The following is a 14476-nucleotide window of genomic DNA, read 5'->3' on the forward strand; positions in this document are numbered from 1 at the left end:
AGCTCGGTTGTTGCCGTTGCCTCATCGAGGGCTATGTTGTATTCGGTATTTTTCTGTAACATGTTGCGTGTGCTTTAATTTTCCTCGTTCCTCATAATATGGCAGAATGTACATGACGAGCGTACAAAAGATGAAGTGATGACATATTATTCGAGACGCCTTAATATAGGTTGAGACCTTAATATAGATAGCAGAATCACGTTTAGACAGGTCCCCTGCCTCTGTTGCGCAGCCTACACAAAACAAAGAGGCGACGGGCAGGGTACAGGTCTATATCACATTACACGCCACGCAGGCGATCAGACTCACGTTACCTATACCTCCCTAACATGTGCAAATAACACTACAAAGCGATGTTAATACACTCACGTACACACTATTCTAGTTTATCAGTTTTCGAAAATATAGCTTGGAACGTTAAATGGTTCGATACAACACCCACGCTTATGGCTGTAACTGAGAAACTGATTTGACGAAGTGGGAACTGCCGAGTAAGTATGTGCAAAGATATATTGATATATCTATACACGTGTTTGGTTTGTGCTAGTTGTCTTGTGACTCCTTTCGCTGCATTGACCTCTCCCTTTTATAAATTCCGGGCCCCGCCTTTGCACTGTCTGAGAACATCTGACTTAAAGGGGCTCTGATATAACAGTCATGACCACCCGATCCCGTTTGTCACCTCTTACGACAAGCATAGTCGCTTTTTACGGCAAGCATGGGCTACTGAAGACCTTTTCTACCCCGGATCTTCAGGGGTCACCAACACATTTAATATATGAAGTGTTTGTTTGTTTGTTTGTTTGTTTGTTGTTTAACGCCGCACTCAGCAATATTCCAGCTATATGACGGCGGTCTGTAAATAATCGAATCAGGACCAGTGATTACCATCATAAGCATCGATCCACGCAATTGGGATCGATGACATGCATCAACCAAGTCAGCAAGCCTGACCACCCGATCCCGTTAGTCGCCTCTTACGACAAGCATAGTCGCCTTTTGCGTCAAGCATGGGTTACTAAAGACCTATTCTACCCACGGGTTTTATGAAGTGGTGCGTCACAACTGGAGCTGAAACATATGAGAACAACTCATTATATGAAGTGGCACGTTACAACTGGAGCTGAAACATACAGATGAACTCATTATATGAAGTGGCATGTCACAACCAGAACTGAAACATATGAGAACAACTCATAACATGAAGTAGCGCGTCACAGTTGAAGCTACAACACAAGAGTCCGACTCATCATATGCAGTGGCGCGTTACAACTGGAGCGGAACCACAAGAGACCAACTAATTAAATGAAGTGGTGCATCACTACTGCAGCTGAAACACTAGACACCAACTCTATATGAAGTGGTGCATCGCAACTGGAGATGAAACATATAAAACAACTCAATACATAAAGTGGCGCATCACAGTTGGAACTACAACACTAGAGACCGACTCGTCATATGAAGTGGCGCCTCACAACTGGATCTGAAACATAAGAGACCAACTCATTATATGAAGTGGCGCCTCACAACTGGATCTGAAACATAAGAGACCAACTCATTATATGAAGTGGCGCCTCACAACTGGACCTGAAACATAAGAGACCAACTCATTACATAAAGAGGCGCATCACAACTGGAGCTAAAACACTAGAGACCAGCTCATTATACCAGGAAGTGGCGCTTCTCAAGTAGTTTGGAAACATTGAAAGACCAACTCATTAAAATAGGATTTTGCACGTCTGAGCTGGATCTAAAACATTAAAAATCATCGTTACTCGAGGTGGTACATTTCAATATAGACTATAGTCTTGATTTTGTTTTCGAAATGATCCTTTGGTAGTGATACGCAAATCGTTATAAAACTCTACAAAAGTTACTTGACGGAACGGGTATGCACAACAGAGGTCCATAACACGAAATCTTTGCATTGACCATTGTGCTAAATACTGGCCAACGGGAGGCAATGTATCTGATCATTTGAACCTGAAGCTGAGAACTTTTTAATATCTATCAGTATATGTGCTCTAGAGATCAGACTTCCAGACGACCTCAGCTGACACTACAACTGCCTTTCTACGGTAACTGGGGTATCATTGGGTGTGGACAGCACCCGCAACTCATTCTTACACTTCACCATGGATGCGGAAGGTTATACTTTCTCCACTACTCGGAACATTCGGACCAGCAAAATACACCCCTATATCTACTGACCACATTCTTCACAGGGAAAGTCCAGCATAACATGGCTTTCTTAGAATGGAGCCCACGTGACCACGGACAGTTGCAATGTGTAAACCCATGTCCAGGCACCTTGGTCCTCTAGGTATAACCTACAATTGTAGAAGAACATGCATACATTCAGTAAAATTCACTGTGACTATAGAAACTTTTTGGAGTTGAAGGAGAACCGAGTTTAAACCATAATATTGAAAAAATGATTCTGTCTGGAAAAATAATATGCTTCGTCTATGTGATGCGTCTCAACTGGATATGAATAATAAAATATCAGCTCATACTAGTAGGAAGTGGCGCATCACAACTGGAGCTGAAACATTAAAGACCAACTCATTATATGAAGTGATGCTCACCACTGGAGCTGAAACGCTAGACACAAGCTTATATGAAGTATTGCTCACAAACGGACCTGAAAGATTAGAGACTAACTAATATGAAGTGGTGCTCACAACTGGAGCTGAAACATTTGAGACTAACTAATATGAAGTGGCGTATCACAACTGGAGCTGAAACATTAAAGACCAACTCATTATATGAAGTGGTTCTCACAACTGGAGCTGACACATTTGAGACCATGTAATATGAAGTGGAGCATTACAACTGAAGCTGAAACATTAAAGACCAACTCATCATATGAAGTGGTGCATCATAACTGAAGCTGAAACATTGGAAACCAACTCATTATATGAAGTGGTGCTCACAACTGGAGCTGAAACATTGGAGACCAACTAGTATAAAGTGGAGCATCACAACTGGATCTGAAACACTAGAGACTAACTCATTATATACAATGGTGCATCACAACTGAAGCTGAAACATTGGAGACCAACTCGATCTAGCTCATTATATGAAGTGGTGCTCACAGCTAGACCAGAAACATTAAAGATCAACTAAAAGGAAGTGGCGCATCACAACTGGAGCTGAAACATTAAAGACTAACTCATTATATGAAGTGATGCTCACCACTGGAGCTGAAACGCTAGACACCAGCTAATATGAAGTGATGCTCACAAACGGACCTGAAAGATTAGAGACTAACTAATATGAAGTGGTGCTCACAACTGGAGCTGAAACATTTGAGACTAACTAATATGAAGTGGCGTATCACAACTGGAGCTGAAACATAGGAGACCAACTAGTTATATGAAGTTCTCACAACTGGACCTGAAACATTAGAGACCAACTCATTATATGAAATTGCGCCTGACAACTGGATCTGAAACATAAGAGACCAACTCATTATATGAAGTGGCGCCTCACAACTGGACCTGAAACATAAGAGACCAACTCATTATATGAAATGGTGCATCACAACTGGATCTGAAACATAAGAGACCAATTCATTACATAAAGAGGCGCATCACAACTGGAGCTAAAACACTAGAGACCAGCTCATTATACCAGGAAGTGGCGCTTCTCAAGTAGTTTGGAAACATTGAAAGACCAACTCATTAAAATAGGATTTTGCACGTCTGAGCTGGATCTAAAACATTAAAAATCATCGTTACTCGAGGTGGTACATTTCAATATAGACTATAGTCTTGATTTTGTTTTCGAAATGATCCTTTGGTAGTGATACGCAAATCGTTATAAAACTCTACAAAAGTTACTTGACGGAACGGGTATGCACAACAGAGGTCCATAACACGAAATCTTTGCATTGACCATTGTGCTAAATACTGGCCAAACGGAGGCAATGTATCTGATCATTTGAACCTGAAGCTGAGAACTTTTAATATCTATCAGTATATGTGCTCTAGAGATCAGACTTACAGACGACCTCAGCTGACACTACAACTGCCTTTCTACGGTAACTGGGGTATCATTGGGTGTGGACAGCACCCGCAACTCATTCTTACACTTCACCATGGATGCGGAAGGTTATACTTTCTCCACTACTCGGAACATTCGGACCAGCAAAATACACCCCTATATCTACTGACCACATTCTTCACAGGGAAAGTCCAGCATAACATGGCTTTCTCAGAATGGAGCCCACGTGACCACGGACAGTTGCAATGTGTAAACCCATGTCCAGGCACCTTGGTCGTCTAGGTATAACCTACAATTGTAGAAGAACATGCTTACATTCAGTAAAATTCACTGTGACTATAGAAACTTTTTGGAGTTGAAGGAGAACCGAGTTTAAACCATAATATTGAAAAAATGATTCTGTCTGGAAAAATAATATGCTTCGTCTATGTGATGCGTCTCAACTGGATATGAATAATAAAATATCAGCTCATACTGGTAGGAAGTGGCGCATCACAGCTGGAGCTGAAAAGGTAGAGACCATCTCATAAAATTAAGTGGTTCGTCACAACTACAGCTACATCACTAGAGAGCAACTCATTTGTTCATATGTAAAGGTGCGTCACAACTAGAGCTGAAACATTAGAGACCAACTCATTATATGTAGTGGAGCATCACAACTGGACCTGAAATATAAGGGACAAACTCATTATATGAAGTGGTGCTCACAACTGGAGCTGAAACATTTGAGACCAACTAGTATGAAGTGGCGCATCACAACTTAAGCTGAAACATTGGAGACCAACTTATTATATGAAGTGGTGCTCACAACTGGAGCTGAAACATAAGAGATCAACTAAAAGGAAGTGGCGCATCACAACTGGAGCTAAAACATTAAAGACCAACTCATTATATGAAGTGGTTCTCACAACTGGAGCTGACACGTTTGAGACCATCTAATATGAAGTGGAGCATTACAACTGAAGCTGAAACACAAGAAACTTACTCATCATATGAAGTGGTGCATCATAACTGAAGCTGAAACATTGGAGACCAACTCATTATATGAAGTGGTGCTCACAACTGTAGCTGAAATATTGGAGACCAACTCATTATATGAAGTGGTGCATCATAACTGAAGCTGAAACATTGGAAACCAACTCATTATATGAAGTGGTGCTCACAACTGTAGCTGAAACATTGGAGACCAACTAGTGTAAAGTGGAGCATCACAACTGGATCTGAAACACTAGAGACTAACTCATTATAAAAAATGGTGCATCATAACTGAAGCTGAAACATTGGAGACCAACTCATTATATGAAGTGGTGCTCACAACTGGAGCTGAAATATTGGAGACCAACTAGTATAAAGTGGTGCCTCACAACTGGACCTGAAACAAGAGACCAACTCATTACATAAAGAGGCGCATCACAACTGGAGCTAAAACACTAGAGACCAGCTCATTATACCAGGAAGTGGCGCTTCTCAAGTAGTTTGGAAACATTGAAAGACCAACTCATTAAAATAGGATTTTGCACGTCTGAGCTGGATCTAAAACATTAAAAATCATCGTTACTCGAGGTGGTACATTTCAATATAGACTATAGTCTTGATTTTGTTTTCGAAATGATCCTTTGGTAGTGATACGCAAATCGTTATAAAACTCTACAAAAGTTACTTGACGGAACGGGTATGCACAACAGAGGTCCATAACACGAAATCTTTGCATTGACCATTGTGCTAAATACTGGCCAAACGAAGGCAATGTATCTGATCATTTGAAACTGAAGCTGAGAACTTTTTAATATCTATCAGTATATGTGCTCTAGAGATCAGACTTCCAGACGACCACAGCTGACACTACAACTGCCTTTCTACGGTAACTGGGGTATCATTGGGTGTGGACAGCACCCGCAACTCATTCTTACACTTCACCATGGATGCGGAAGGTTATACTTTCTCCACTACTCGGAACATTCGGACCAGCAAAATACACCCCTATATCTACTGACCACATTCTTCACAGGGAAAGTCCAGCATAACATGGCTTTCTTAGAATGGAGCCCACGTGACCACGGACAGTTGCAATGTGTAAACCCATGTCCAGGCACCTTGGTCGTCTAGGTATAACCTACAATTGTAGAAGAACATGCTTACATTCAGTAAAATTCACTGTGACTATAGAAACTTTTTGGAGTTGAAGGAGAACCGAGTTTAAACCATAATATTGAAAAAATGATTCTGTCTGGAAAAATAATATGCTTCGTCTATGTGATGCGTCTCAACTGGATATGAATAATAAAATATCAGCTCATACTAGTAGGAAGTGGCGCATCTCAACTGGAGCTGAAAAGGTAGAGACCATCTCATAAAATAAGTGGTTCGTCACAACTGCAGCTACATCACTAGAGAGCAACTCATTTGTTCATATGTAAAGGTGCGTCACAACTAGAGCTGAAACATTAGAGACCAACTCATTATATGTAGTGGAGCATCACAACTGGACCTGAAATATAAGGGACAAACACATTATATGAAGTGGTGCTCACAACTGGAGCTGAAACATTTGAGACCAACTAGTATGAAGTGGCGCTTCACAAATTAAGCTGAAACATTGGAGACCAACTTATTATATGAAGTGGTGCTCACAGCTAGACCAGAAACATTAAAGATCAACTAAAAGGAAGTGGCGCATCACAACTGGAGCTGAAACATTAAAGACCAACTCATTATATGAAGTGATGCTCACCACTGGAGCTGAAACGCTAGACAGAAGCTTATATGAAGTGGTGCTCACAAACGGATCTGAAAGATTAGAGACTAACTAATATGAAGTGGTGCTCACAACTGGAGCTGAAACATAAGGGACAAACTAAAATGAAGTGGCGCATCACAACTGGAGCTGAAACATTGGAGACCAACTAGTATAAAGTGGAGCATCACAACTGGATCTGAAACACTAGAGACTAACTCATTATATAAAATGGTGCATCATAACTGAAGCTGAAACATTGGAGACCAACTCGATCTAGCTCATTATATGAAGTGGTGCTCACAGCTAGACCAGAAACATTAAAGATCAACTAAAAGGAAGTGGCGCATCACAACTGGAGCTGAAACATTAAAGGCCAACTCATTATATGAAGTGATGCTCACCACTGGAGCTGAAACGCTAGACACAAGCTTATATGAAGTGGTGCTCACAAACGGACCTGAAAGATTAGAGACTAACTAATATGAAGTGGTGCTCACAACTGGAGCTGAAACATAAGGGACAAACTAAAATGAAGTGGGCATCACAACTGGAGCTGAAACATTGGACACCAACTAGTATGGAGTGGCGCTCCACAAATTAAGCTGAAACATTGGAGACCAACTTATTATATGAAGTGGTGCTCACAACTGGAGCTGAAACATAAGAGATCAACTAAAAGGAAGTGGCGCAGCACAACTGGAGCTGAAACTTTAAAGACCAACTCATTATATGAAGTGGTTCTCACAACTGGAGCTGACACATTTGAGACCATCTAATATGAAGCGGAGCATTACAACTGAAGCTGAAACACAAGAAACTTACTCATCATATGAAGTGGTGCATCATAACTGAAGCTAAAACATTGGAGACCAACTCATTATATGAAGTGGTGCATCATAACTGAAGCTGAAACATTGGAGACTAACTCATTATATGAAGTGGTGCTCACAACTGTAGCTGAAACATAAGGGACAAACTAAAATGAAGTGGCGCATCACAACTGGAGCTGAAACATTGGAGACCAACTAGTATAAAGTGGAGCATCACAACTGGATCTGAAACATTAGAGACTAACTCATTATATAAAATGGTGCATCATAACTGAAGCTGAAACATTGGAGACCAACTCGATCTAGCTCATTATATGAAGTGGTGCTCACAGCTAGACCAGAAACATTAAAGATCAACTAAAAGGAAGTGGCGCATCACAACTGGAGCTGAAACATTAAAGACCAACTCATTATATGAAGTGATGCTCACCACTGGAGCTGAAACGCTAGACACAAGCTTATATGAAGTATTGCTCACAAACGGACCTGAAAGATTAGAGACTAACTAATATGAAGTGGTGCTCACAACTGGAGCTGAAACATTTGAGACTAACTAATATGAAGTGGTTCTCACAACTGGAGCTGACACATTTGAGACCATGTAATATGAAGTGGAGCATTACAACTGAAGCTGAAACATTAAAGACCAACTCATCATATGAAGTGGTGCATCATAACTGAAGCTGAAACATTGGAAACCAACTCATTATATGAAGTGGTGCTCACAACTGGAGCTGAAACATTGGAGACCAACTAGTATAAAGTGGAGCATCACAACTGGATCTGAAACACTAGAGACTAACTCATTATATAAAATGGTGCATCATAACTGAAGCTGAAACATTGGAGACCAACTCGATCTAGCTCATTATATGAATTGGTGCTCACAGCTAGACCAGAAACATTAAAGATCAACTAAAAGGAAGTGGCGCATCACAACTGGAGCTGAAACATTAAAGACCAACTCATTATATGAAGTGATGCTCACCACTGGAGCTGAAACGCTAGACACAAGCTAATATGAAGTGATGCTCACAAACGGACCTGAAAGATTAGAGACTAACTAATATGAAGTGGTGCTCACAACTGGAGCTGAAACATTTGAGACTAACTAATATGAAGTGGCGTATCACAACTGGAGCTGAAACATAAGAGACCAACTAGTTATATGAAGTTCTCACAACTGGACCTGAAATATTAGAGACCAACTCATTATATGAAATTGCGCCTGACAACTGGATCTGAAACATAAGAGACCAACTCATTATATGAAGTGGCGCCTCACAACTGGATCTGAAACATAAGAGACCAACTCATTATATGAAGTGGCGCCTCACAACTGGATCTGAAACATAAGAGACCAACTCATCACATAAAGAGGCGCATCACAACTGGAGCTAAAACACTAGAGACCAGCCCATTATACTAGGAAGTGGCGCTTCTCAAGTAGTTTGGAAACATTGAAAGACCAACTCATTAAAATAGGATTTTGCACGTCTGAGCTGGATCTAAAACATTAAAAATCATCGTTACTCGAGGTGGTACATTTCAATATAGACTATAGTCTTGATTTTGTTTTCGAAATGATCCTTTGGTAGTGATACGCAAATCGTTAAAAAACTCTACAAAAGTTACTTGACGGAACGGGTATGCACAACAGAGGTCCATAACACGAAATCTTTGCATTGACCATTGTGCTAAATACTGGCCAAACGGAGGCAATGTATCTGATCATTTGAACCTGAAGCTGAGAACTTTTAATATCTATCAGTATATGTGCTCTAGAGATCAGACTTCCAGACGACCTCAGCTGACACTACAACTGCCTTTCTACGGTAACTGGGGTATCATTGGGTGTGGACAGCACCCGCAACTCATTCTTACACTTCACCATGGATGCGGAAGGTTATACTTTCTCCACTACTCGGAACATTCGGACCAGCAAAATACACCCCTATATCTACTGACCACATTCTTCACAGGGAAAGTCCAGCATAACATGGCTTTCTCAGAATGGAGCCCACGTGACCACGGACAGTTGCAATGTGTAAACCCATGTCCAGGCACCTTGGTCGTCTAGGTATAACCTACAATTGTAGAAGAACATGCTTACATTCAGTAAAATTCACTGTGACTATAGAAACTTTTTGGAGTTGAAGGAGAACCGAGTTTAAACCATAATATTGAAAAAATGATTCTGTCTGGAAAAATAATATGCTTCGTCTATGTGATGCGTCTCAACTGGATATGAATAATAAAATATCAGCTCATACTAGTAGGAAGTGGCGCATCACAGCTGGAGCTGAAAAGGTAGAGACCATCTCATAAAATTAAGTGGTTCGTCACAACTGCAGCTACATCACTAGAGAGCAACTCATTTGTTCATATGTAAAGGTGCGTCACAACTAGAGCTGAAACATTAGAGACCAACTCATTATATGTAGTGGAGCATCACAACTGGACCTGAAACATAAGGGACAAACTCATTATATGAAGTGGTGCTCACAACTGGAGCTGAAACATTTGAGACCAACTAGTATGAAGTGGCGCATCACAACTTAAGCTGAAACATTGGAGACCAACTTATTATATGAAGTGGTACTCACAACTGGAGCTGAAACATAAGAGATCAACTAAAAGGAAGTGGCGCAGCACAACTGGAGCTGAAACATTAAAGACCAACTCATTATATGAAGTGGTTCTCACAACTGGAGCTGAAACATAAGAGATCAACTAAAAGGAAGTGGCGCAGCACAACTGGAGCTGAAACATTAAAGACCAACTCATTATATGAAGTGGTTCTCACAACTGGAGCTGAAACATTTGAGACCATCTAATATGAAGTTGAGCATTACAACTGGAGCTGAAACACAAAAAACTTACTCATCATATGAAGTGGTGCATCATAACTGAAGCTGAAACATTGGAGACCAACTCGATCTAGCTCATTATATGAAGTGGTGCTCACAGCTAGACCAGAAACATTAAAGATCAACTAAAAGGAAGTGGCGCATCACAACTGGAGCTGAAAGATGAAAGACCAACTCATTATATGAAGTGATGCTCACCACTGGAGCTGAAACGCTAGACACAAGCTTATATGAAGTGGTGCTCACAATTGGAACTGAAACATTAGAGACCAACTAATATGAAGTGGAGCATCACAACTGGAGCTGAAACATTGGAGACCAACTAATATGAAGTGGTGCAGACAAAATCCTCACAAATCACTTCCTTCTTCACTAACGTCTCAGCCCCTGGCATTCGAATTTATAAATGTACCCATGACCGCCCCATCCTCACCATGGTTCAGTACCTGAGAAGAGAACGATTTGACCATGGAATCAATACACTTCAAGATTTAAATTCCTTTCTCACCAAAACTCAATACCAAGGCATTCAATTAACACCTCAATTCATAATGAACTGCACAGCTCACTTTGTGAAGAAAAACTATCACCCCCTCACTAACCAAGATTTCCAACTTGCTAAAACTCTATTATCCGGCTCTCTTGTTAATTGCACCTAAACCTAAATCTGTCATGCCCTGAAACACAAAGCCGTCTTTATCACGCCCACTGCATGATCACTGAAAGGTTTAAATAAAACATAAATAATATGGAAACTTTGGTGGGTGACTAGTAGAGTTTCTTGGACAAGAGTCTCTTACATCAGTTCTCTTCTGGGCTGTCGAGCTCCTGGCAATTCTTCATTACGAGCTTGGCTGCGGCGTTCTTGATGAAATCGGTTTTGGAATACATGCCTCTGTTTGAGAGGGGGTCCCCCCCCCCCCCCCCCCTGTACTATGACCATGACCAACAAATTCTGATTCTGATCACTACTTACTAATGTAAACAAACTTTTCCCATTTCGGATCGGGATCGAAATCACAAGCGCTGATTGTCCTCTTCGACGTCCGCGCGCAAAAATTCACTTAACCATAGTACGAAAACAATAACATCGTTCAACCAGCCAATGTCAAGGCCATACAAACCTGAGCTTATCACTCTGACCCCTTGGCATACATTCCAAATCTCCAAATTTCAAAATTCCCATATAAGCAACCCCTAATAGCCCCCTCCTGGGTTGCAAAAATGCCTTCCTTTTTTTTGGCAAATACATTAAATGGCCTGGCGGGCCAGTGTGCGACATACGCTTATAGTCGGAAAGCGCACGTAAAATTTCTAAAGTAAGTAAGTACGTATACTCTCACTCACGGCTAACGCGCGACCCACAGAATCTGTCTCCCCTCCCCAGTCAGTATAGACTTACGCTAGGTGCTTATCCCTTTTTTTCTTTCTTTATTAGGTTCCCACATCTGCAACTTAACTGCATCCATTACCACTCCCAAATATGCTATACATTATCATTACATCTAGATTACTACCCCACTAGGATAGTTTAGACTGCTTCTTTCCCACTTCAGGCCATCCTTTTCTATAAACAAAATCTCTTTCTTTAAATGTATACACTGTGTCTTATTTTTTTCTATATATTTGACATAATAAAATAGACTTGCTGTATACATTAAAACAGGTTTCTAGTGATATGTTTATGTCCCGTCAGTTACCGTTTTTTGGGTATGGTGATTTACTCTTATTCAAATATTCTTTATATTTATTATTCCCTACCTTCCCTGTCCACGACATACATTAACTGTGAAGTGGACGTTAAACCCCTTAAATCCAGCCAGCCAGTTTGTTTGGGATGTTCTAAAATTTGTCCCTGCGTTTAGCATTAAGAATGAAATTGATAATGGAGTTGTATATTGCTGGAGGGTTGCATGGACTGAATACTGAGGAAATATTGTGCTGATAGTGAGATGGGATAGAGTGATACAGTTAAGAGTGGAAAGTGCTGTTAAGTGGACAGTGGTTAAAAATGTGACCTAGAAACTCGGGAATAAGGCAGTTTGTACGGTTACCATTTAGATGTCCTTTTTTGCTTAAATAAATTATAGTTAAGATTTGTATTGCCACTGATAACACGGGATATTTTTTTTATCAAAAAAGGTCTTATTGTTATAATTGTGGCATTTATAGGTTTATGAAATATAGTCTTAGTTAGGAAAGAGTGTATGGTATTTAAAATTCTCCCATTAATGGCTTTATTTTCTAATTTTTGAATGAGGCCATTATGCCCATCCATATCGAAGGCTTTGCTGAAGTCTATAAATATGGCCAGTGTATATTGTTTTTGTGCGTGTGCTGTCCTAATGTCTTGTTCCAAATGTAAAACGTGGTCTAAAGTTTGTCTATTGTTTGTGAAGCCACTCTGGTCTGGGCTTATAAGATTGTTCACTGAAATATGATGCTTGAGCCTGTTATTTATAATTGATTCCATTATTTTACATAAATGGGAAGTTCGTGAAATTGGGCGATAGGAGTCAGGCTCATTTGGAGGTTTTCCTGGTTTCAGGACTGGTACTACTTTTGCATGTTTCCATGTTGATGGTGTAGAGCCTGTTGTCCATATTTTGTTGTATAATTGTAAAAGTAAATTTTGATGTGGATATTATTTAAAATAAGGTAGCTAATGTTTTCGAGACCTGTGGCTGAGGCTGTATTCTTGTTTTTTTAGGGCTGTTTGTAATTCATGCATGTTAAAAAAATTGTTCATAGGTAGGAGGGTGTGGTCTGGTCTTTTTGTGTATGTGGGATGTTTTGGACGGTGTTTTGGATGGTGGGGGGTAATTGATGGAGCTATTTTTGAGTTGTTTTTAGGTAGTAAAAATTCAAGTTAGTTATTTAGTCAATTTTAAGCTTTAGGGTGGCTCTTTGGAGGGGGAAGAAGGACTTTTGGTATACTTTGGACTTGGTATTCAGATTGTGTAATTGTTTTGCAGTGGGTAGTTTCAAAAGGATTGCGGCAACAGGAAAACAGCATCCTCTACAAACATCAACCCACATGGTTTGTGTGTTGGTTGTTATTCGGGGTCGTGGTGGGGGGGCGGGGTGGGGTGGGGTGTTGAGTTGGTTGGTTGGGCGGGTGGGTGTGTTTGGGTGATTGTATTGGTTTGTGGTGTTGGGAGTAGTGCTTGGTGGTGGGGAACCTGTCTGCATTGTAGTTGGGGTGTGTGGTGGGGGGCTGATACGAGCTGAACGATGAGTCTAGGGTTTGGTCCGTGAGTGGGTAAAAGTTGTCCTCTTGATCATCAGTTGTGTAATTGTATGAGGGGATGGTTGCTGGTTTGGGGAGGTCTGATTGTTTAATATTTTTGTTAAGTTTTAGGATATGTTGTTGTTTGATGGGACATGTATTTTGGTTGGATGTGTGGCCTTCGGCTTGGCAATTTATGCGTAGGGGGCCCAGGTGCATTCTTGAATGGCATGATTTTGGGACCCACACTTGGGACAAAGGGGGAGGTTTTTGCAGTTGATTGATTTATGTCTGAAAGAGGGACCGTGTTCACATTATGTGAGTTTTTTCTGACAGGGTGGACTTAAATGTTAGTGAGCTGAAGGTGATGTGAGTTGGGAGTGTTGTTGTTTTTAAGATGATGAAAACTGTTTGTGTGACTGTTCTACCTGGTGATGATTGTTTTCTGTTGACTGCTTTAAAGTCAGTAATTTGGGGTTGTGTGTGGATTTGGTTGGCTAATTGTATATATTACTGGATGTCTTATGTGGTTTCTTTGCTGTCTAGATATATCACTCCCTGTATTTGTGATCGCCAGCGAGGGGTTTGCCAATTTATGTTTAACCCGTTGATGATAAGGGATCTGGAAGCTGTATTTAGTGAGGTTTGATCAGGAAAAGTAATTTTGAAGCCTCGGGCGCAAATGTTGATATATTTAAAGATGATATTAGATTTTTGTAGGCAAAGAGCAAATTCATTTGTCGAGAAGATTTCATTTAGTGGAGTGGTTGAGTAAGCTAAAAAGGCAAGATGGATTGGTATT

This window comes from Haliotis rufescens, unplaced genomic scaffold, assembly GCF_023055435.1.
Source record: "Haliotis rufescens isolate VD_foot unplaced genomic scaffold, xgHalRufe1.0.p SCAF_9, whole genome shotgun sequence".
NCBI classification, from domain to species: Eukaryota; Metazoa; Mollusca; class Gastropoda; order Lepetellida; family Haliotidae; genus Haliotis; species Haliotis rufescens.